Raw genomic sequence first — 22634 nt, 5'->3', positions numbered from 1 at the left:
GGGTGGCTCAGTGGGTTAAAGCCTCTGCCTTCCGCTCTGGTCATGATCCCAGGGTCCTGGAATCAAGCCCCGCATCGGGTTCTCTGCTCCGAGGGAAGCCTGCTTCCTCCTCTCTCTCTGCCTGCCTCTGTGCCTACTTGTGATCTCTATCAAATAAATAAAATATTAAAAAAAAAGAGAGAGAGAGATAGAGAGAGACCACAGAGAGCCCTCTTGCACCTTCTATCATGTGAGGACACAGCAAGAAGGCGGCCTTCTACACCAGGCGGACTTTCTCATCAGACACGATCTACCAGTGTTTTACTCTTGGACTTCTCAGGCTCCAGAACTCTGAGAAATAAATGTTTATTGTTCAAGCCACCTGGTCCATGCTGTTTCTGTTATAGTAGCCCAAACAGAATAAGACACACACATTAAACAAGTAGTTTTTATATGAACTCAGGTTAATATTTAAGCATGCTGAAAACCTGTTAAGAGTCCTAAGAGTGTTTGTTTCTCTCAGGGTTCGTTTCAAAGGGCAGGGGGGCGTATTGGGTTTGGTGTCATTTCCAGTAACATAGTACAAGGATGAAGGCCCCCACATGGTTAGTGTTGCAATAATATAAAAAGCCACTTCAGCCAGCCCAAGTCCTCAGAGACAGCTAAGTATACAGAGTCTAGGGGCCGTGGGGAGCTGGAGGAAGAGATCCAGTGTAAATATAACTTCCAAGCTGACCATTGCTCTATTGCTCTCTTGGCAGTTTCTTGCTTTCTGTTGCACTGCGTGAAGGTAGGCACACCTTCTGATCAACAGAGTTTTCCCTTGTCTGATGCTTTGATAACAAATGTTAATTGTACTCAAACAAACAAACAAATCTCTCTTTGCATTCGTTGAGTGTTGACAGGGTTGCCAAAGGACTTGCATGGGCCCTGGACACTCTTACCTTTATGGGGCTTTCCCATCCTAATCATCTCAATAGTAAAAATTATCTTTGACATAACTTGAAGTACTTCAACTTTTTCTTTTGTTTTAGGCATCTTTCTCTTTTGTGAGAAAATAGCAAGTCTAACTCTAAATCATCTTTATTTTCATCTTAAAAGAAACTGAACATTTTTATGGGTCACAAATTTATTGTGGGGGCTACGCACTGTGTCTACTGTACCTAATGCATAAGTCAGCTGGCCCTGATATGAATTAGATTTTGGAATTTTTTAGTCTCTATCTCTAGACCTCTAAGGAAAGTAAGATTTGAATTGATGTAGACATCTGGTTGCTAAAAATCAGATCTTGCTCTATAAGAAATATATTTATATGTCTGAATACTAGCTGAATTTTATAGGCCCATGTCTCACTATGTGTATCTATATCCACATATAATTAGAGAGCCATAGTTCATAAAAATTGTCTCTTAATATTGAACCAGATATTGAACTCATATATTTTTATTCAGGGTTCTGTTAACAAAGGCTCAGAAAATTGTCATCTCCTGCTGGCTTTGAAGACCCATGATGCATCCTAGACCCTCCTGAGATCCTGCTTTATAAAATCCTGCTCTATAAAAAATATTTTATATATATATATTTTAAATTTTATTTATAATTATTTTCCAGAAAGAGAGAGAGAGAGAGTGCACAAGTGGGGGGAAGCAGCAGGAAGAGGGAGAAGCATGCTCTTTGTTGATCAAGAAGCTCGATGTAGGACTCAATCAGATCTCAGGGTCCTGAGATCATGACCTGAGCTGAAGGCAGATGCTCAATCAACCAAGCCACCCAGGCATGCCAATAATATTGTATTTTTAGCCTGTGGTTTCTAATTTGTTCTTTTTCTTTTATTTGCATCAATTAATATATATATATATATATATATATATATATTTGTGTGTGTGTGTGTATATATATATATATATATATATATGATATCACTGTGAAATAGTTGCAGGTTTCTATTAATTTTTTCTGAAGGTGACTTCTTTATTGATGAGATATAGCTTACCTCCTATAAATAGTGTTATGGTATTCCAGAAGATTCTGCAAAATCAAATAGAAGGAAAAATGCCATATGGAGCTTCCATGTTTATTATAAAAACTACAAATATTAGTTTTTATATAGAAATGTATTTAAAAGAGTCAGTGATAATGAGTCACTTTTCTTAAAAACGATTGATATGAAGGGCTGGCCAAAAATTAGGTCTTTATTTGCTGCAAACTCTTTCTTAAAATTAAGACATTTTCCATGGTCCCCAAGATCATCACATTGGATTTTAAAGGGTATCTAACAGAGCTGCGTCCTTTGATGAAACCAATCCCTATACCCTTACTGTTTCCACTTGTTTCCATTGGACCAAGTGTGAGTATAACATCTCAAAGCCAGTGCATGAGGACACAGTCTACTTCTTTCCATCCCAAATGTATCAAAGAATTAAGAAAGATTCAGAATAATTCATGTTATAAAAATTGGGAGAAGGGGGTGGGATTATGGACATTGGGGAGGGTATGTGCTTTGGGAAATCATGTAAATGCTTTTAAAAATGTCTGTTATTATGCTTCTGCAAATGTAGAATGCCTAGGTGCTGGGTATTCATGGTAAACAAAACAGTAAGGAAAAAAAAAATGTCTGTCCCCATGAAAGGTTACATGCTAAAGACATCAGTTTTGTTTTAGCTATTGTGACCCTCTGCTTCTGAATTCTAGAGTGAAGGTTTCATTTTTTCATAGAAGCAAACTCCAAGACACAGTTTGGAGAGCAGGCTAACATCCATTTTGCAGAGTTAAAATAATTAGAGAAGCAGGAGAAAGTTTCTGAAATAAGAATTAAATTCGAATCAGAGCTAGTGTGATTGCAGCAGCCCCAGGCACATGTTGGCTGGCCCCCAGCAATCTGACTCCACATAACCTGGGAGTTCCTTTCACCATGACGACTGGGTCCAACGGCCTTTGGCAATATAAGTGAGATGCCCATGGCTTCTGGAAAATGGTGAAGAAATCCTGTTGGGATCATTTGGGTTCACCAGGGAACCCCAAAGGATCATGGCAAAGGACTATCTAAAAGCAGAGAAATAATTCATCTCAAAAATCTCATTATTTTAGTGTGAAGCTTATTCTTGAAGAGACCTCTAGCTGGCTCTACAGTGGAAATGGATCCAGAAGTTTCTAGATAGTTTTGAGGAGGTGAGTTGATTTTTCTCAATTAAAATTCTTCATTTCTCATGCAACTAAAAAGAGGTTTCAGATGTCAGCTCAATCACTTGCTGGAATTGCACTAAGCCTTTTTTCCTGCTCCTTAAAAGGTTTCATTCATGTCTTTGCCTCTTCAGTGGTAAAAAAAGAATAGCAATAACAGTTTTGCCTTTTTGATAACTGAAAATGTAGAGCAAAGCAGTAAATCTAAGAGTATTAATGTCTCTGAAAAAAAAAAAAAAAACACAACAGAAAGTTCTTTACCCCCCCCCCTTTTTTTTTAAGGTTTTATTTATTTATTTGACAGACAGAGATCACAAGTACACAGAGGCAGGCAGAGAGAGAGGAGGAAGCAAGTTCCCTGCAGAGCAGAGAGCCAGATGTGGGACTTGATCCCAGGACCCTGAGACCATGATCTGAGCTGAAGGCAGTGGCTTAACCCACTGAGCCACCCAGGTGCCCTCTTTACCCTTTCTTAATCCATTGTTTGTTTTTAATTGATTTTAGGGATGAGAAAAATCAAAGATACCAAAAGTATAGGATAATTCCTCCATTATTTCCCCAAGTTTCTTAGTGATCCTGCTAATGAAACTTCAAATAAATGAAGTCAGAGCTCTGGCCATGTTGACGGGTCCCCCCCACCCCTCCCCCACATTGTCTCCTCTTCACTATTGCATCCTGCACTGTAGTTCGTCTTCAGGAGGCTTTCTCTGGCCACTGGAGCCCAGTAAACCAGCAGAGCAAGGGCTGGAAATACTGGAAAATGGATGCTTTCTGCAGTCTCTAACTAATGACCTGCTAGAGTAGCGTATATACCCCAGCTCCCTTGCCCCTCAGGTGGGATAACCCCAATGGCCATGTTTCACATGGATCCAGTGAAGTTCCAGTTAATTCACAGCAATAACTTGTTTGACAACTAACATTTGACCAAGTGCTTTCTCTTTCCTTCCCTCTATCCCTCCTGTGCTCATAGGGATCACTTTCAAAATAAACTATTTACACTTGAATCTGTCTCTGAGTGACAGCTCTTAGGAAGACCCTAACGAAAGCAAGAGCTGGGAGTACTCTGTGGGGCTGAAAAGGAACCAGTGGGTTTAGTGTCTTGAATTTTGAAAGCGAGGTAAAAATATGCCACTTCCTATCACACCGAGTGGTGAGGCCACGTAAGACGCTTAAAGCTTTTCAATAGTCGTATAAAAGACTACTTTCCAATGTAATTTAGTTCAAATATAATATAATATACATATATTGGTAATGAATAGATTAACCAAATGTTGAATATAACCAAATTACAAAGAAAAAAAATATTAAGACAATAATATGAGGGTCTGGTAGAATGTTCTTATTTGTTTTAGACTCACTGATGTTATATTACAGAGCTCTGTTGCTACTGCTCTCATCTTTCCTGGTACTCTGCTTAGCTTGCTTTTCACCTTTTCTCAATTACAGCTTAACCATGAGGCTTTTATGCTAGAGAAGCATCCCTGTTGTGGCTTTATTACATCTGAAAAACAAAATGCAAGGATTCACTTGACAATGTACCCAGTGCCACTGTTGGTTGGTCAAAATTATTTATTACGTACCATAGGCTGTCATTATTTTATTTAAATGAAATGTTTGGTCAACACCAGGTTTTATTTATTTAACTTTAAAATAGATGCTTCTGGGGCGCCTGGGTGGCTCAGTGGGTTACAGCCTCTGCCTTCAGCTCAGGTCGTGGTCCCCGGGTCCTGGGATCGAGTCCCGCATCGGGCTCTCTGCTCGACAGGGAGCCTGCTTCCCCCTCTCTCTCTGCCTGCCTCTCTGCCTACTTGTGATCTGTCTGTCAAATAAATGAACAAAATCTTTTAAAAAATAAATTAATTAAAAAGATGCTTCTTCGGATGCTCCGAGGATGGATTCTTTTATCTCTACCATTTTGGCAGTTGGGAATTCTACAAACTTGCTCCATTCTCTCCTCTTCTTTCCTTCCTCGCTCCCTCCTATCCTGCCTTTCCTCTGCCTTCCCTTGTCTCTTAACACGCAGATGTAAACTTTCCTAGAAGGTTTTTATTTTACCCATCACATTTTGACTTAGAAAGTTGAAAATTTTCTATGGAATTTTTTTACACCTTTTATACCTTTGTTTTCAAAATACAGAACAGAACCAATTCAGGGAAGATTTATGTATTTGAGTCTCTTAGTTTGGGATTTTTTCTTTCTCAAGTCCTCAGCATTAGTGCTTTACTGTTTAGGTACTTGTTGCTGAGCCTGACTTTTGACTGCCCATCAACAAGTGGTTGTGTACAGCAAGACTAGACTTCCTAGGCTTTCAGTGGAAGGAGGGAGAAAAATACAACTGATCATTTAATCAGTTGGATAAGGAAATGAAATTTTCCTAAATGAAGCAGAGGAAATCCTCTGATACACGATCTAGGATAAATTTACCCACTTTTATTGTATGTCTAATTTGTTTCATATAGTTTACATCTTACTAACTATTGACAATAATGTCACAAAGTAGTTGGTATCCTCATCTTGTCAATAAGGAAACTGATGCTCAAAGAAGCTTAATAACTTGCTAAAGTTTATCTGAGTAGCAAAAGGGTAGAAAAGAAGCCAGGCATATGCGCAAGCAAAAGATAACCTGATTGAACCTGGTCAGCATGGTTCGTCCCAGCAACTTGACGATGATCTTGGACTCAAGCATGAATGAATGAATGAGTTAAGTGAATCGTCTCTGTTTTCAGAAAGACTAGGATGGAGCTGGTAACTCTGGTTGTGTGACTAATAGGGCAGGAAGAAAGAGCATTAGCTAAGAATATTCCTATTTTTTTTTTTTTAAAAGTCCTGACATATAGTGCCACAGTAGACCAGTGAGAATTCATTATCTCAATACAAGATAGAGATAGGGAGAAAAGAAAATAAAGCACACTCTTTTTCTCTTCTGGTCATCATTATAGAAAGCCCCATGAGTAGGATTCAAAACAGCTTTTATTTAGGGGAAACCTAAGTACCTGAGAAATAGAAGGACAAATTAGAGGAGAAGCTTTGTGCTAGAGTCAAGGCAGATTGTTTGGATAAAAAGGACACTTGATATGTACAAAGGAAGCAAGAAACCATAACACTGAGTAATGCAAGGCCAATAACCTTAGAGGCTTGTTTTGTTAGAAACTGATAGTCTAAGAACACCTATTAAAGAACATTGGCCAGTACAGTTATTCTACTTATTATCAGAGCGTCTTTCAGATTGTCATAGTGCAAAAAGTCCTGAAAAGAAAAATGTGGTTGCCTGTGGGTTTCCCTACTCTTATTGATCAACTCAGGCTGATAAATATTTAACTTCCATGCTTTCTCATGACTGGTTCAGCTTTCTTTGAAGCCAGGGTATCATGGTTGGCTGGTGAGATGATATTGCCAGGTTCTAAGAGCTGAAGATAAGGAGAAAACCACTTTTACTTGCTCAATAAGGCTTTTATGAAATTAAATAGATGCTTCTGGACTTATCTAAGAGGTCCCAGTAGGGTTCAGTACCAACAAACAAGGTGGTCTGTGGTGAGACTCACTTGGAAGAGCTGAATTAACCTGGCAATGGGTGAGCGCAGAGGCATCCCTTGTCAGAGGCAGTACCCAAAAAATCACTCTCATAAAAGTAACCACTTTTCAGGAGTCCAGAGGTCAATTACACAATTTGTGGTGTTGCCGTCCAACGAGGGATAGTTGCGTTACCTTTGTCAGCCTAATTCTACTGTGAAATTCAGGTGCCCCCTCCCCCAGCTATTGGATCTACTGGGTCCAACTTTCTGGTTCCTAGGGAAATTCTCTGAGCTCATCAATGTCTCTCATTTTATATCTTTATTAAGGTATAATTTCCCTACAAGAACTTTGCATTTATAATCTGATGAACATTGATATATGTATTCATCTCTGAAGCCATCGTCAGAGTCAAGATAATGAATATATATATATATATATATATATATATATATATATATCCATTACCCTCAAAAGTTTCCTCCTGTTCCTTTGTAATTTCTCCCTCCAACCCTGCTGCTCAGAAAAGTGCTGATCTGTTCCCTCCAAAAATGCTGGTTTGCACAGAGGCTCCGACAGAGAATGGTCCTAGAGATCAAGGTACAGCCTCAGGCTTTGTCTGATCTAGCTCAGAATTCATGCCACATTTCTTGTGTCTCATCCTAGTTGTTAAGCAAGTCACTACTATCGACTCAGAATCAAGAGGATGGGGATTAGATTCCTCTTTTCAAGAAGGAGTAGCAAAAAATTTTTCAGCATCTTTAAATTACCACACTGAAATTGAAATGATTATAATAGCCCAAACTCACCATTTTAGAGATACAGATACCAAAGCATGGAGTTTTGATGTGACTTCACTTTGGAATAAATATAATTTACTCCAAAACTCCAAATATCATGCTCAAGACTTCAGGAAAGATTTCAGTCAAAAACTTTGGTAGCTGCCACATTGCTTTTGGCCTCTCTCTAATTAAAAACAAAAACAAAAACATAAACAAACAAGCAAAAACCTTTAGCAGGCTGCTTAGAGGTTCCCAGGACAAAGCCTTCCAGTTCCTATCTATTTCTCATGTGGGCTAGAAAAAGAAACACTCCAATCTTCAATTGGTATGGGGAATTCTCACAGATGCCACAGAAAAGGATGTGATCATTGCAAGAACTCTGCAGTATATGTTGTCCGCCATGTTTCTCACCACCGCATTTTCATGTGGCAGACCTTCCAGGCTATGACCAGAAATGAGAGCCGCATGCCAAAACATCTGGATTTAGACCATTAAAGTGGTGTCACGGATTGGCTTCTCAAGAAACAGATGCTGATGAAAAGGGTCTAGAGATCTGGTGTACAACAAAGTGCATACAGTTAACACTATTGTGCTGTCCACTTAGACATGGTTAAGGTAATAGATTTTATGTGTTTTGTGACCACACACTCACACACTCACACATACACAAATAGGAAGCAGATTGTGAAATGATTTTGAATTTGAAGACATGTTAAGGATCAAAACTTATGAAAAGAAGGGAAAGGCAACAGGATGGGGCTGAAAAGAATAGGTGCATTGCGATGCAGACCCTATTTAAGACTTAAACAACCCAGCATGCTAAGCCCCCATCCCCTCCCTAAGCAAATACTGTCCCCCCACCTAGAGCTGAAATGATCCATCTTTATACCCTCACTGAGCCACTGGAGGCAGTGTTCTCCAGCGAGGGTCTGACTTTGGTCACGGCAAGTGTCTGCAGCTGAAACAGCAAGTTCTTCCTTGAAGTGGCATCTGGGCAGGGGAGCTCCATGTCTGCTGCTATCGTTGGAGACAGGAAATACAGATAACGACATAAGGGGAAAGTAATGACTGAAATCCCTGAAGGGATTTCTATAGAAATACAGAAACAGAGCACATGATTCACTAATAATTTCAGCACACTGAAAATAGAATCCAAGGGCACTTAGTATTTATTTTAGCCACAAAATATGTTTTTTGCTTTCACACACACACATGCACACACACATATACACACACCCTCTTGTAACACAACATAGATAAAGGTAAAAAATAAGATCATAGGGCTAGGGGTATGGGGAATGTAATATATTTATGCTTTTTAAATTTCCATACTATTGAATTTATTCATATTATCAGTTCTTATGGTTATTTGAACATTTTTAATGTTTTCCTAATCCTTTGTATTTTTATAAAAACAGTCTCTAATCCAAAATACACTAATAAGATGCAATTTGAGGGGCACATGTGTGGCTCAGTCAGTTAAGCATCTGCTTTCAGCTCAGGTCATGATCTCAGGCTCCTGGAATCAGTCCCGAGTTGGGCTCCTGCTCAATGGGGAGTCTGTTAACCCCTCTGTCCCTGCTTGGGCTCTCTTTCTTTCTGTGTCAAATAAATAAATAAAATCTTTAAAGAAAATTGCAATTTGAAGCTTTAAAATGTTACAAAAAGGTAGATATGTTGACTTACTTCTTATTATTTTCATGTAATTTTGCACTTTCATATAGAACGACATTTCTTTCCACATTTTCAAGCAGAATATTTTGAGTCTTCCTCAGATCACGCTTACTCTCTTCATTAATTAAATGAATTACTTATTTTTTTCTAAGTCTCCGTTGACTCATCTGTAGAATCGTGATATGATGGCACTTACTAGAATCTCTCTGAGCATTAAATGATAGAATATGTGCAGACTGCTTATGGCAGTGGCTGGCACGTAGAAACAGGCCAGCAATGTAACTGGGTATATGGTAATAATAGTAACCATCCCTTCATGAGCAGAAACCAGTTATTGCCACAGGATATACCCTTTTGCAGAAGGTGTTTGTTGAAAATGAACAGTTTAGAAATGGAAACCCAAATTCTAATCTCAGTGTTCAGTTTCCAGGACTTCTCTTCATCTGTCACCAGGTGGCCCCACACCCACAGCCTTCATGGCCCTGCACTCATGGAAAATAAATCAAACAACAAGGAGATTCTGCAGCAAAAATCCATGGTGATAATAATCCAAAGTGCAGATGGTCCATTTAATAATCAGCGTGCTTTTGGCTAGAAGAGAGAAAAGCAAGCGTCATATGTTTGTAATGGGCAAGAAAGATATTTTTCTTCAAGACTCGTTTGAATGAAGGAGGTCAATAAATCATCCTATTGACGTTGAACTTTTCAAATAGTACATGGCCTGGCGTGCTAGGCTGAGAAAAATCTCTGATCTCTACTCTCTCTTGCTTTTAGAAATTGGTTAGTTAACAATTAATCATTTTTTGGCTTTACCTGAGCACTTAACAAACCAGTTTCAGAACCTTTTCCTCCTCTTCTTCCACCTGAAACACAGAGCAAAACTGCAGATTATACAATCTCAAAGATCCTGTCAGGAAAGATCCTGTCGAAAGATCCTGTCAGATTAAAGCTTTTGTCCCATCATGACTAATTCAGAATCCTTGAAGTCTTCAGATGGAGCCTCAAAAATTTCCTTTCAGACAATGAAAAAGTCTTTCTAGGCTATGTAATGTAATGCTAGAAGAAATTCTTGGTGATTGATTGCAACTGACACATAATATTTAAATAAATGGTAAAAGAATTAATATGGTGGAACAGAGCATCTAAGAACCACCATATTGTAGTATTAGCAGTTAAGAGTCTTAGGGCTAGAGTCAGAAGTCTGGAATTCTAGTTTAACGTAATAGCAGTGTAACTTGGATAAGTCATTTCCAGATAATCATACTTGCTTAATGAAGGAAGGTTTTTGTGAGAATTCAATGAGATCATACGTAAAGTGCTGAACATCTTGCCTGGGATATGTGGTAAGGACATAATAATGACTTTCATTAACATCACTGCTTTTACTCACAATATCATGGGATGATGACAATGCTTAATTTCATCTTCAATGGAAAGACCTAAACATATCCATGCTGACTTTTCTCAATGGATTCTGAACTGAGCCTCAAACCCAGCCCTAAAAGGAGCAATATCTTCCTTGTCTTTGCAGAGTTCAGAAGGGAGGAGAGCCCAGCATCGTTTGAAAGAGTGTAGCCTAGAACTCAACTGGATGGTCTGAGTATATGTATATTTTTCTCTCGTTTATTTATTTGTTTATTTATTTGATTTTGTTTTGTTTTGTTTTTATTTTTAGCTTATTTATCTGAGTATATATTTTGGTTAAAATATAGCAAATTATATTTTGAGTGAATTCACAGACTTTTCAAAGTAAATGAGAGAGACTGGATTTGATTGTGTCCACTCTATTACATATTTGATTTTTAATCTCAGGAACAGATGCAGAAATAAGACAGAATTGTAGAACTTACTCTAGAAAGTCTTTCCTGCAAATGTCCTGTAAGTAAGAAGGTAGACAGTCTAATTGTTGTGTGACTACATCACAATTCATAATCAAACGTGATTCATCTTATGTCCAAAATTTCCAGCTTAATGTTTTACATGAATTGTTAATATTCAATTGTCAGTTAATTTGTGGCAAGGACTTTTGCAGCTAGCCATCAGGACAGCAGTAACACTAGATGCAGAGCATATTTTGATATTTTTCCCGCATTTTAGAGAAGGCTGTTTAGTCTTTATTTTCTAAGATAAATATATTACTGATGTAGTCACTTTCATCAAGTAGTTATATGTCTAAAACATTTCAAGATGGATTCAAATGCAATGTTTATTTTATATGATGTTTTGAAACTTACCAAAAACTAAACTTCACTTTTTAAAAAAGATTTTATTTGTTTATTAACAAGAGAGAGAGAACACAAGCGGGAGAGAGGCAGGCAGAGGGAGAAGCAAGCTCCCCGCTGAGCAGGGAACCCGATGCGTGACTTGATCTCAGGGCCCTGGGATCATGATCTGAGCCAAAGGCAGAGGTTTAACTAACTGAGCCACCCAGGCCTCCCCTAAGTTACACTTTTAAAAGCTAAAAATTGGAACAAAGATTAGCATAAATCACTTATATACATACATGCAGGGTTAATAATATATACATATGTGCCAGGTACCACATTGCAGATTTTTTATATATTATTTCATATAATTTTAAAGACAATCTAATGAGGATTATTGTCCCCATTTAACATATGAGAAAACCAAAGACTTAATATACTAGACCACTAGTTTTCAAAATATTGACTATGTACTATTTTATTATGTAATAATCAATACATGCAAAACAAAACCATTTACTAAAGATATAAGGTTTAAAGCACAATAAAAAGCATAATCAAAACAGATTTTCATCGGGACGCCTGGGTGGCTCAGTTGGTTAAGCGGCTGCCTTCGGCTCAGGTCATGATCCCAGCGTCCTGGGATCGAGTCCCACATCGGGCTCCTTGCTCAGCAGGGAGCCTGCTTCTCCCTCTGCCTCTGCCTGCCATTCTGCCTGCCTGTGCTCGCTCTCTGCCCCTCTCTCTCTCGGATAAATAAATAAAAAAAAATCTTAAAAAAAAACAAACAGATTTTCATGATTACACCTCATGGGTATTGGATCTAGAGCTTTATCAGTATAATCAAATATATCTATGTTCCTCCACTCTTCTGTTTCTGTTTCCAGAGTCAATTACAATCCTAAACTTTGCTTTTCTCTTATAGTTATAAGTGGAGTTATTTCTAAAGCCCAGTCTAGATATTAATTTATTTAAATTTTTTTTTAGTTTGCATAAAAGTGCATCAATGTTTTGGTAGTCACTGACTCATATAAACATGGTAAGCATAATTCTCGGATTTTGTACTGCCTGTTCAGAATTCATCTGTTGGTTTTGTGGTTTTCATTTCATATTTATGCATCATTTCTTGACCACCACTTACTTTGTACTGATTCAATGAGGAAAATTCAATTTAGCATTACACTTTATAAAACAATTTTCTTGAAACACCAAAATTTGGGTTTGGACAGGAGTAACATCAAGTATGCTTTCTCATAATTTTTTAAATGGTTTATTGTGTTGTCAAAGGGAATATTGAAAAGACAATACACCACACAAAAAAAATCCTACTGCTTCTATCTCAGAACGAGCAGATTGTGAAAAACTCTTTAACTTTACTTTAGTTGCACTTGTAATATACCAGCAACTTGTCAGGCACTGGCCACAGGATCTGCAGAGTGAAGCATTCCCTATTTTTTTTTATCTGAATTGTTGATAGAATGGATAAGATAGCCCTTCTCTCCTTTTCTTGATCAAATATTTGTTAAACACCCAATAAGTGCTGGAAACTATACCCAAATCTGGGGCTTCAAATGTGCAAGGGTGTATGATCCAAGGATGCCAGGAACCCACGCAATATCAAGAGGATATAAATGAACGTGCTTACTTTTAAATTAATTTAATAAAACATTTGCAACAACAAATGGAATCCAGAAAGTAATGGAGTCTTAAGGAGTTTATGCAGGTGCTGTGCGTATCTGAAATTCGGGATGATGACGCTTTGTGACTGGCAGCTGCGGCCTTGAGGAGGTGTCAGTGGAAGGGTGGATGTTGGGCATCTCCCCTCCCATGTCATCCTTTGTGGCCAACAGGATCCACACCCTGAATTACACAGATGCGTGGCACTTTGATGAGCTTGAGAGCAGCTGAAGAAACAGTATGGAGGGAGCCTGGAGGAACTGCTTACGTAGGAAGGTGAGGAAGTGCTTAGAAACGGAGAGGGATTTGTTGAAAGGACAAAGTAGCTAGCTCAGGAAGCCTTCCTCCTGAGGAAGGGAAGGTGTGAACAAAGATCTCAAGGAAGTGAGGGATTAAGCCAAGCAGATATCTGGTGGGAGAAAATTCCAGGCAGAATAAATATTCGCAAAACAGAAGTGTGGCGGCTTTAGGTTAAAGGAAGAGTATGGAGCCCTGCGTGGCTGAGTGAGCGAGCAAGGGGGAAAATGGTAGAAAATGCCGTCGGAGAAAGAGCAAAAGACACAACAGGCAAAACCTCCTGACTCATCTCCAGGGACTTGGCTGTTAACTCCGACAGAGGGGAGCTAATGGTGGATTTAAACAGAGGAGAGTCCTGGTCTGGTGCGTTCTGAAAGGACCTTACTGGAAGGGCATCGAGAGTAGACGTGGGTGAGCTTAAGGGTATCTGGGAAGAGGTCACTGCGGTCATGCAGGCGGCTGAAGACGGCGGCCCAGACCAGAGGGTGACAGCGCACTTGATTAAACTTTGAAAGTGAACCAAGACATCCTGCTGTATTGGATATGGAACGTGAGGAAAAAAGAACAGCTGAGGATAACTTCCAAGGTGGCTTTTAATAATATTCCAGGTGACAGATACATGGGCAGGGACAAGGCAGCTCGAGTGACTGGCATGGATCCAAAAGCTATTGAGGTATAAAATTTATAAGAACTGGTGGTTAAATCATCCTTTTAACTTTAAAGGTATGTACTCCTCAGTGTAGGAAATATTTTTTTACAACCTTTTACTTTATATCAAAAACCTCTTTGTAGGGGCGCCTGGGTGGCTCAGTGGGTTGAAACCTCTGCTTTCAGCTCAGGTCATGATCCCAGGGTCCTGGGATCGAGCCCTGCATCGGGCTCTCTGCTCAGCAGGGAACCTGCTTCCCTCCTCTTTCTCTGTCTACTTGTGAGCTCTGTCAAATAAATAAATAAAATCTTTGAGAAAAAAAAAATACCTCCTTGTAATTAATCCCATCCTTCAGATAACTCTGCACTAGCTCTCATTTCTCTTGCTCTGAACCATCAATTTCTTCCATGCATTTCTTAACATATTGCATGATAATTATAAAAGATAAATATTTGGGGATATAAATCCCAATTTTTTAATATACTGGTAAATAAAAATGAGGGGGAAAACGGACTCAAACACTCATGTGTGTGAGAGGGTAGAGAAACATATACACTTTCCTCACAATTTTTTAAAAGGAACCCCTTTCTTTTTCCAGTTGGGGACCTCACATGACTGGGAAAGCCGGGATGAATCAATAGGGAGACATTTTGTCATCTTTGTACACACCTGGACATATTACTGTGAATTCACCAGGCAAAGTGGCAGTCACAATTGTTAAATAATTTTTCTTTTTCTTAAAAAGTATCTGCAGAACTAAAAGCCATCTCTAAAAGGAAAATACGTGATGGTTATATTTCATTGCAGACTGCCTCCTAACAACACGCTAACAACACACGAACACGAGCCCCCCTCACCCCCCAGCCCCTCCTCACGCCAAAAGTGAAGTTATGGCAAAAAATGAGCTTTGCAGTCCCATGCAACCCTCCCACACTCCTCCTCTTCCTACCAACTTACGTTTTCATATCCAGAGCCTTAGTGTAGAAAGGGTTTATGTGTCTCTTTGTGAGTGCTCCTAGGTGCCATTCTTCTCTTTTGGAACTGTCCTGTAGATTCATGCATTGCTTTATCCAAAGCAATGGTATTAGAAGGCAACATAGTATTGACTTGATCAGAATGAGGTTCAGAAAGAGGTGTGAAGAACTTATATATCACTCAGTACTTCCAGTGATTTTGTTTCTCTCACTTACAGTTTAATTTGCCTGTATCAGAATTCAGTTATTAAATGAAAGTATGAAAGGTCGTTCTTTCTTCTTTTGTAGTTGAAGCATATTTCCAACTGTATCAAAATAAAAGTAACTAATAGAAATACTTTCGATTACAAACACAAGGAAGTATGGCGGAATTAGGCGCATCCCTGATTTCAGTAACCAAGAGGCTCCCAGGTCAATTAACTCTGCTACTTTTATTTATTTATTTTTTTAAAGATTTTATTTATTTTATTTGACAGATGGAGATCACAAGTAAGCAGAGAGGCAGGTAGAGAGAGGAGGAAGCAGGCTCCCTGCTGAGCAGAGAGCCCGATGTGGGGCTCGATGTGGGGCTCGATCTCAGGACCCTGAGATGACCTGAGCCGAAGGCAGAGGTTTAACCCATTGAGCCACCCAGGCACCCCTAACTCTGTTCCCTTTAGCCTGGAATACAGTTAAGTGCTGGGTGACTCTGTTACAGATGGAAAAACTTGCCTGGAGAGGACGGGAGGTTTCTCAACATATTGAGTAGGATCATAAAAAGGGATCAAGGGTGTCTGACTCAGTCCAGTGTTTTCTAAAGGCAGACCACACTTAGATGTTTAAATCTGTAGCCAAAAATCTCCAAACAAAACCAACCGCAGGGACTGTGAGGAAGTCAGACCCTTCGGGAAAAATGTATAAATGCTGTAAACTCTTGAGCAAGTGTTAAACAGATCCCAGAATTCGGGGGCTATGTTAACTTTGTGTACCGTAAGAGAGAACTAGAGCAAATGGGGGGCAGAACATCAGGGGTTACACTACCACCATCCTGAGATTAAATGAAGATGAGTGTTTTGGGCTAACTTGCTATTTCCAAAAAAGAAGACAACATAGGAATAAAAAAATGCAAACCGAAGACCTTTACAGTGAGAAACTAAATAACAGATAACTGGTTTTATTATCTATAGAATACTTAGAAAGACAAGTATTTGTATAGACAAAGAAATTTTTTGCATTCTCCCTCTTTGAAAGAATTGTTGTAATTTTCACTCTCCTAAAATCAGAACCCAGGACAAGGCCTTGGATGCTGGCAGCTCATCTGTGAACTGCCGAGCCGGAGACCAGAGTGAGCCGTCAGAGTTCAGTTAGCCTCATGAGTTCCAGAAGGACAAAATCTGCAAGTGGGAAGCAGGACCTGATGGTGGGAGAGGTCAGAGCTCCTCCTCTGCCCTGTTTCCCCTGTCCATGTATGTGTTTGCCAGGTCCTGAAGGCCAGCGCCCCAGTCTTGGAGTGTCAGCCCCGAGCTGGCACATTCCAGCTGGAGAATCATGTTCGTTTGTACCAAAATGTGCTTACAGAGTCACAGAGGAGAATCACAGGGCCTGGATCAGAGCAAAACCTAGAAATCTATCTATTCCACTCATTCATCTCCCTAAAGCCCTCCTAATACTCCCTTCCCCTGAATCTCTTCTCTCTGTCAGTCCCAACCTTATTAAAAAGCCTTTCAAACTGGCTCCCATAGCGTTCTTCTCAATTCTTTGATCCTTCCCGTTCTTAGTTTTTGAGGTTCAGTGGGCTTTCCTTGGATACGTTCACTGTTCTCTAGGGCTTTATCTCCTTCTAAGCCTCCCTCGTAGTTCTCCCTCCTACCAATAGGACAAAAATCCTGGGACATGCTAGCTCTACCCTCAGATGGAAGAGGAAGAAACACAAAGAGTATATGCCTGTTCTCATCATATGTATTTATATTGAATGAAATCTCAAGTACACAGTGAATCCTTATATTATTCTTATGTATGCGTAACTGTGGATGCTGAGTAGACAACATTAACATGCAGAGGGGTACCTTATGTTGTGTGCTGGTCTCAGCCTATCAGTGACTAATGCTGTGGCCGGATCAGCTCTATGGTTCTTAGTATGATTGCAAGATGCCCTCAGTAACAATCATCAAGAAACTTTGGGAAAAAAATAAACGTTTTATTACTTATAAGTCCTGGAAACTCTGTGGTGTACTTGGGGTCACACAACATACTGCTAGTCCCTTGGGAGATAACGTGGCAGATAAGGTGACTCAATTATATCTGAACAGGGCCTTCCAATCCAATAAATGAAATTTGATCTCTAGCATTTATAATGTAAATCATATTATTCATAATAATTTTTGATACATTTATATATAACACATTTATCATATAAATCCTACTATGCATAATAGCTTTTACACAACCTTTAGGTAGATGGCAAAAATTGGCAAACATTTGTCAAAAATGATGCATTATATTATTATACACACACACACACGTACACACACGGAGGACATGGGACTGGAATTTTTATTGAGGTCAAGGGTAAGAGCCTAGGGATTTGTAGGCTCACTCTGTATTGGTAAATTTTAAACATAAGATCAGGAATTTAAAGCATGAGAAGAGAAAAAAACAAGCAGCCCAAATGGTCAGTTAACAAAATCAACCAAGAAACCTAAAACAGGGAGACTTGGGGCGCCTGGGTGGCTCAGTTGGTTAAACGACCTGCTCTTGATTCCAGCTCAGGTCATGGTCTCAGGGTCATGAGATGGAGCCTGGCTCCAGGCTCCTTGCTGGGTGCAGAGGCTGCTTAACATTCTCTCTCTCCCTCTGCCTTGCTCCTGACCCTGCTCTCTCTCTCTTTCTCTCAAATAAAATAAAATAAAATAAAATTAAATTAAATTAAATTAAATTAAAATGAAATAAAATAAAATAAGGCCTCAAAGGGAGGTGCCCAGTTCTTTATCTAGTTCTGCAGCGGGCAGCGTGTTTATTGGAAACAGCCATCCTTGAAGAGGACACCTCACTGAAGGTTGCTGGGTGATCAAAGTTTAAGTCAGGCACTCGAATTACAAAAAAGAAAAACCACCTGCCAGGACTTACAGCACATCCTATGATTTCTGTTCTGTGTGTAACTCCTAATTTAGAAACAATCCTCAGAAAAGGAAAGAACCGAATGCCAAGTGCAATTGTGTGCACGCCTCAGGTAACACATGAGGCCCAAGCAGTTCTGTGGGAGTCCTTTGAGGAAATTCTATTTTCCTTGACTCTTCTATTACCCGATTTCATCTGACCATGGAGCCAAGTGAACTCTGTCTTTACAAAATCCATGCTGACCCCAGAAGTCTCGGCAGGTGATGCAATTACCTCCAGGTTGGGTTGAGACTGCGCATTAAAACTCCCGGGAAGCCACAGATCACCCTTGCTTTTAGGAAGTGCACGTTTATCCCTCAAGGACCTGATGGACATTTTCCAAAAAAGGAAATTGCAGAATACATGACTTCTCTTTATGCATCTGTCTGGCTGAGACCCTACACTATTTTTTTATTCATTGTGTAGATACAGGCATCTCCCCTTCCACAGTAGGTCATTAACCTACCTTTGCCTTACCTCTCAGTATTTTATTCACTAGTAGTTGGGTATGTATCTTTATCTATCTATTCCTTAAAATTTTTTAAAATTATTTATTTATTTATTTGAGAGAGGGAGAGAGCTAGAGAGAGAGCAGGGGGAGGGGTAGAGAGAGAGGGAGAAGCAGACTCCCCACCCAATATGGGACTCAATCTCAGGACCCTGAGATCATGACCTGAGCCTAAGACCGATGCTTAATCGACTGAGCCACCCAGGCACCTTATTTAAATAAATAAATAATTTGCTTTTTAAGTAGGCTCCATGCCCAGTGTGTAGCCCAATGTGAGGCTTGAACTCATGACCCTGAGATCAAGACCTGAGCTGAGATCAAGTGTCAGATGCTTGACCTACTAAGCTACCCAGGCGCCCCTGGTTATGTATCTTTAGACTGCCAGGAAACTGGTGTTTATATTCAGGATAGCAATCTTTATTTATATATTTATGTCCTTACCAGTCAGCTTGACTTGTCTAGAATCATGTCCTATATATCACAGTCTTTTGCTAAAATGTGCAGGACTTTCTACATTCCATTATCTCTGACCATTCAGTTTAGAATGTGGAATTGGTGGCCTATAGTGAATAATACTCCTACCTATATGGCATCTCCCTCTGAAGTTCTCAGGAGATGGATGCATTAATTACGGAGCATTCTGATACAGAATGTGTAACGTATTTTATAGAGCCTCATTCTCCCTGCCCTCCATCTTTCTGTTATGGTACCAGAATCAACATTTGACCAATGTTTATTTCAAAGTTATGTAAGATCCATAAAACAGTGGCAAAAAGAAAGTGATGTAAACATTAACAGGGCTTGCAAACAATAATCAAAACCGTTCTCTAAAAGAAAGATTGCATGTTTCTTCCAAAGGAGATGTTTTCTGGCAGCCGTTAGCATGGTAGCTGCGTCTTTAAATGAGGGTCGTTTTGTATCACCGAAGAACAAAAGTCTAAAGGAAATTAAAGGCTTTTCTAACTACTTCATGTCGCTGTTGGAATATAAAAACGCATTCCTGAACAACCACAGCATTTCCATAAGCCAATAAAATGATGACTCAGAAAGTTAAATACCCAAGCCACAAACCACTTACATATGAATGTTTTAAAGTTATGTAAAAGTCCTATTTTTTAAAATATTTGTATAATTAGAGAAGAAATAAATTGTGCAAAAGTCATTTAACCACTCACTCTTCCCTGAAATATCTCAAGGAAATTCACTCATTTCAAAAAATGCAACGCTGAAGAACATTGTAGAGTTCCAACAGATTTATTCTGATGACAGTAAACATTCTTTGCCATTTGCTTCCTTTGATGTCCTAATGCAAAGGAGAATTTCAGATCAGGACCTTTTGCTAGCACACATTCTAGTGGATTGCTTGCAGTTCAGTGATGTACCCATCCCAATGTCTTTGACTTCAGCCTTATTTGTGGTCACTTAACCAAATTCCTCAGATTGTGGCCTGGTCCCTGGTTATTTCTATCATCTAAAGGCTGGTTCAAATTTCTACACATGTGAGTTGATTAATTGTGTGGACATCGGCTTTGAGCAAAACCAGATAAATGGACTGAACCACGTTGTGGTTGATTTGGTCGGCTCATGGAAATAGCAGATAGTACCCAAAACACAATGGGCAGCAGAGAGCCAAAGTAGCAGTATAATCCCTGACACCCAGTATATGATCTCTGTGAATTGTTATTTAATGCCAACTGATGAATGATCTTGATCATTAATATAAAACTTTGATCTCAAAATATGTATTGTAGGTGAAGAAGACAACTTGTCTGTTCCTTTGTAGCCCCTGAAATCTTAAATGAACTGAGTTACTGCACTGAGTGTAGAACTAAGTTCCATCCTTGGAGGCAGAGTGGTTCTCTTTAAAATACACTTATTGTATAATTTCCATAAACCAAACAAATGTGGGAATACAGAGATCTGTCATTAAAGAGAGAGTTCAGAATCTAGAGAGAGAGTTTTATAATATGGATATTAACAGAGTTGCAAGGAGCTCCAAAGTATCTACAAACCACATTTTATACTCAGTATAACCACATTTTATACTCAGTATACTCAGTAGTCTCCATATATATAAAACAGAGAGAAATAATATTGTACAAATTAATATTGAATAGATTAATAATATTACCCAAGTCTTAAGGCTGTTGTGAGGATCAAATGCATTATTGTAGATAAAATGTTCACACTAGTGCTTCACACATATTAAATGTTAGCAACTGTTAGCACTTGTTATCATCATGGAAACTCCACACTTTCCTTTCTTCTTTAGTTGCTGTAGTAGTAGCTGCTACTTAATGGATGCTTATTGGATACCACATATCTTATTCTTTTTAGGATTTTTTGTTTGTTTGTTTGTTTGTTTAAAAGAGAGAAAAAGAAAGAGAACAAGATGGGAAGAGAGGGAGAAGCAAATTCATCACTGAACAGGGAGCCCTAATGGGGTTCAGTCTCAGGACCCCGGGATCATCACCTGAGCTGAAGGCAGACGTTTGATCAACTAGGCCACCCAGGAGCCCCCTATCTCACATATCTTACCCCAAGTAATATTTTATTAGTCTTTCCCATAACTCTCTGAAGTAACTATTTATAATCCCAATTTATAGGTGAGAAATTTAGCATTCAGAAACTCAATAATTTGCTTGACTCAGCTCTAATAAATCCAGAGCTAAAATTTGATCTATATTTTTCTTCTAAAGCACACCATGGACGAAGATCATTAATGGAGAACTGGGATGACTGCTCAGGTCTCCAGCAGTTTTACTGTCTGGAGGGCTGGCCCTTTCCATGTACCCTTTGCTGTCTTTATGTTGAGATAGAGATCTACTATAACTTGCAGGGTACTGGAAAAAATATACAAAGTGAATTCAAAGAATTGTTCTAATATTTTCTCCCTTTCTACAGCAGGCCTGTAGAGAAGATGGAGTTTGTGGCCCTCATGGAATGAAGAAAAAGTATTTGAGCATTAGACCTCCCACTTTCAATGGTTTGTACAAAGACTTCTATTTCTAGAAGAAAAACATCTATCATGTCCCGTTCATCCCAAAGCACTGAGCAGTCCAGAGAGGACCAAACAAACGTGATCCATGAGGAACAGCGATGAACAAGGTTGCAGGGGAGAAGCACATTCTGCTGGGGCAGAGCCTACACTCGCTGCCCTGAGGACCCTACCCTGTGTCAGGGTCCTCCCTGGGTCTTTCTTCAGCAAACCAAGCATGATTAAAGTGGGCTTTTAACAATACTCAACTGCCTTTTTATGTGATCAGCTGTGTTTATTTTTATTGTTTTAAAACTTGAATATGTATGCTTGAGTGGGTGTGTACACACTCACACACACACACACACACACATACACACGCATGTGTATTTTTTCTTTATAAGGTAACGAATGGCTAAAATTGATTAAACAGTTAACTACTTGCTAGGACTGTTCATGCAGTACATTATTTCATTTAATTAATTTCATTTAATAGTTTACATTATTTCACTAATCTTTAAAGCAGCCCTATGAGGTAGATATTATTCTTATCCCATTTTCACAGACGAGGAAACTGAGGGTCCAAGAATTTTAAGTAAAACATCCAAGATCACATGGCTAGTAGAGTATCTGAGGTTGTAAAGCTAGTAAAAATGAGAAGTCAGACAGCTAAATGCAGATCTTGAGTTTTTATGTATTGTGTCAGACCACTTCCCATGGTCTTTAGAAAATTTTGAGAATAATTAAGAAATAAATGTCACTTATGATTACATTAAGAGCAAATCATTGTCCATATTTTCATGTTTTTGTGCACATATAAAATATTACACCAGTGCAAAGTTTTCATTTTTTCATTTGATGTATCATAATGCACAACTTAAAGTATTTTAAGTTGTTTGAATATTATGACTTCATTTTCTATAGTATATATTATTTATTTAATGATTTTACTGTTTTTAAGAATTCATCTAGCTCTCATTTTTAACCATAAAAACATTTTATTGATATCTTTGTGTTTAATGTTTTTTATTCAATTATTTATGACTGTCTTTGGGGATATAGTCCTAGAAGTGTAATTCCTATGTCAA

General features: G+C 38.9%; 1 long non-coding RNA gene across 7 annotated transcripts; it reads left to right on the top strand.

The window, feature by feature from the left end:
- The first annotated feature begins 639 nt into the window (after positions 1 to 639).
- Positions 640 to 21895, top strand: LOC132015968 (uncharacterized). 7 transcript variants are annotated; one of them, XR_009403846.1, is made up of 7 exons: positions 640 to 769; positions 3067 to 3147; positions 10657 to 10719; positions 13180 to 13282; positions 13912 to 13976; positions 16189 to 16334; positions 21474 to 21895. It is a non-coding gene; the product is annotated as an uncharacterized LOC132015968 (long non-coding RNA). The 7 variants fall into 7 exon arrangements; XR_009403843.1 differs by lacking the exon at positions 13912 to 13976 and having other exon boundaries at positions 21477 to 21892; XR_009403840.1 differs by lacking the exon at positions 13912 to 13976 and having other exon boundaries at positions 21474 to 21892.
- Positions 21896 to 22634: the final 739 nt, after the last annotated feature.

The sequence above is a fragment of the Mustela nigripes genome, chromosome 1 (assembly GCF_022355385.1).
Source record: "Mustela nigripes isolate SB6536 chromosome 1, MUSNIG.SB6536, whole genome shotgun sequence".
Classification (NCBI taxonomy): domain Eukaryota; kingdom Metazoa; phylum Chordata; class Mammalia; order Carnivora; family Mustelidae; genus Mustela; species Mustela nigripes.
This window is presented reverse-complemented; position numbering and strand designations above follow the sequence as displayed.